This window comes from Sesamum indicum, linkage group LG4 (genome assembly GCF_026168435.1).
Source record: "Sesamum indicum cultivar Baizhima isolate 11 linkage group LG4, ASM2616843v1, whole genome shotgun sequence".
NCBI lineage: Eukaryota > Viridiplantae > Streptophyta > Magnoliopsida > Lamiales > Pedaliaceae > Sesamum > Sesamum indicum.
In genome coordinates this window covers 9,200,706-9,204,011 of record NC_142660.1, presented here as the reverse complement: position 1 = coordinate 9,204,011, position 3,306 = coordinate 9,200,706, and the positions used below count along the sequence as shown (strand labels likewise).

Below are 3,306 nucleotides of genomic sequence, written 5' to 3'. Positions count from 1 at the left end.
AGAATGATGATGCATAGTACTATCTGTAAAGAAAATAATAATTTCGATAAAGCTATTGTGACGCCCCAAAAATTATAATATATAATTGGGAGATTAATTGGTAAATTTTTATGAAACTTAATTAATTGATAAATAAATTATGGGCCATAATTGGAATATAATAACAGTTGAATGAATTAAATTGGAGTTCATTATAATATTTGGGGACAATTTATATTAATTAAAGAAATTTAGGTGGGACGTAATGGGTAATTTAAGAAAAATTTAATTAAATAAATAATAATATTATTATTAATATTTATATATATATTAGTAAATAATATATATATATATATTAGTGTATATATATTAATGAATAATATATATATATATGAAAAGAGAGAGGATTGAGAGTGGGAGGTGGGCCATCCCCCCACCGCCTTACTCTCTCTCTCTTTCTTCTTTTTCTTTTTATTGTTGTTCTTGGTACATACACACACAAATACACACGACAGACACACACACACACACAATCTGGGAAAGAAAAAAAGGAAGAAGGAATAGAGGTACGGGTTATCATTTTAATTTTTATTTAGTTATATAATTATATTATTTAATTAGTCTATTTATTAAATATTGTTTGTATTGAACGATGTATCATTTAATCGGAATATTTTACGAGTTTGGCTATTTAAAATAGTGTCAAATTAAATATCAAATCGTATATAAAAATGATATCGTTGGTTAATTAGATTATTAAATTTATTAGATTTGAATATTGCTATAGCCAATTTATACAATTTCATAGGAATTATTAACCAAATACGCAATTTTATGTATTACTGTTTAATTAAATTGTATAGTAGCGTGAAATGGAAAGAAAATTCATAGAAATATTCCGAAAATTATATTTAATAAATGGTATGTTAATAAAGAGGAAAAACAAAGATTTGTATTTTGATAGAAATGAAATATTAAAAATTATTAGAAATTGTACGAATGATGTTCAATATTGTATTTAAAAGAAATTATGATATTCTCGATATATTAATTGTATGTGGTATAACTCATTATAGGATATGGGGGTAAGGTGAAACGACTGACAATTATCGATTGAGTACATAAAAGTGTTGTGAAGTCGAGGTAAGTAAATAATTAGTATTATCTATATATGTTTTCTGTATTTGTGGTTTTACTGTTATATGAATTTGTGGTTCATAATGACATTGATTTGTCTAAAAGTATATGAGTGATGGATGATTTGATTTGACTAATGGTATTGTGTACGTGGAATGAGAAAATGCATTGACATATTATGCTTGTTGTTGGATGTATTATGGATGTCTAGAATGTTAATATATTGTTTTACGTTTCTAATTGCTTACAAGAATGGTGATATATGGAAATGAGGGAGTGGTGGAAATTGAATATAATTGTGGTGTGAATACCCCATGATGTGTTGAAAAGCCTATAAGGTGAAAACATGATATGAAAAGAGCTATGTGCGAAATGAAAGAGCTATGTGCAAAATTAAAGTGCTATGTGCGATATGAAAGAGCTATGTGCGAAATGAAAGAGCTATGTGCGAAATGAGATTGATGAGCCGGCTGTCAAGGGGATTCACTTAAATTTATATAACGGTGAGATTGAGTTGATGGAAAAAACACAATATCACCTTCTGATAAGCAAACTAGAGAACAAAAGAGTTTAACTGGTTTTTTTATCGCGAATTGGCTATGTTCATAATACCTATTATGACGTGTTGGGATTACGTATGCAAATTAATTAAATGGTTATGTACAAATGTATATATATAAATACAAGGATTACTATAAGTATGATGTTTAGCGTAGATATAACCCTTGTAGCAAAGGAGGTGCTAGATTAGGTGGTATCAGAGTAGGGATTAGATTTCCTTGGGATAGTAGATGAAATGTAATTTTATACGTAAGGTGTATATATTAGGCATCTACTCACATGTGTGTATATATAGGATGGAAGCGTCAAGAGAAAATGCTGCTGGCCCAACTGAGTCATTAGAGTCTGTGCAGGGTCATGATTCTGCATCAGAACATCAGGGGTTAGAATTCCAAAATAGAAATGCCCCACAACCAGAAATAAATCCCTCTATGCAATAGTTTCTGGAGATGATGCAGAGGATGGCTACATCGCCACAACCCCAACCACATGATGCAGTTATTGATAAAAATTATGATCCAGTAAGGAGACAGGGAGCCAAGGTATTTGCAGGTACAACTGACCTTGCAGAAGCAGAGGAATGGTTGCGAAACACGGAAAGGGTGTTGGACAGAATTGAGTGTACTTCTAAGCAAAAGTTGAGGTACGCGTTGTCCTTATTGGAGAAAGACGCTTTAGATTGGTGGGAAACAGTTCCGGGGAGCAAGAACCGACCTGTCATTTTGAAGTGGAATGACTTTTTGAAATAATTTACTGACAAATATACTCCACCGGTGTACAGAAACCGTAAGAAAGTTGAATTCCTTGAATTAAAGCAGAATAATTTATCTGTTCCTGAATATGAGGTTCAATTTGTGAGATTGTCAAAATATGTTCCAGAGGAGGTGAGTACCGATGAATTGAGGAGAGACAGATTTGAAAGAGGATTAAGACTCGAGATTCGGGAGAAAATAGCAATTAAACCTCCGAGTTATGGTGCGCTGCTGGAAGCGGCATTGAGGGCAGAAGAGACGTCAAATGAAAGGAAATCTAATCAAGCTAAATGAAAGAAAATGACAGATAACCTAAATCCTACACCAGGACAAAGTGGTGCAGATTCCTTTAGGGGTTCTGGTTCGTAGAGAGGTTGGTTTAGAGGCCGAGGAGTGGGTCAGACTAGTAGGTCCCCTTTAGTATTTTCGAGTAGAGGCGACCCTACTTCGGTTGGATTTGGAGGGAGACAAGGTTCATCCAGATCGTTCAATGGAGGATCTATTCCTTCTTGTGCTAATTGCGGTAGGAGACACATTGGTGAATGTTGGGGAGCCCGATCAATTCTATATTATCGATGCCGTCAGCCGGGACATATTGTCAGGGACTGTCCTACATGGAGGGATAATCCCAGAGGACCTCAAACTTCAGAGTTTAGCAGTGTGGGGAAAAACTCACAACGAACAGGTGCGAGAAGAGGACGAGGTAGAGGTGGTCGAGGTAGCGGGAATATTTCCACGTCATCAACAGAACAAAGTAGTCAGCCTCAACCACAAGCTAGGGTGTATGCAATCACAAAAGAACAAGCTCCTACGGCACCCGAGGTTATCACTGGTTCCTTCTCTATTTGTGATTCTAGTGCACATGTGTTGATTGATC

General features: G+C 34.4%; 1 long non-coding RNA gene across 1 annotated transcript; it reads left to right on the top strand.

Moving 5' to 3' along the window:
* Positions 1-488: 488 nt before the first annotated feature.
* LOC148788417 (uncharacterized) lies at positions 489-2,537 on the top strand. Its single transcript, XR_016065304.1, has 3 exons — positions 489-545; positions 1,056-1,122; positions 1,973-2,537. It is a non-coding gene; the product is annotated as an uncharacterized LOC148788417 (long non-coding RNA).
* The last annotated feature ends 769 nt before the right edge of the window (positions 2,538-3,306 follow it).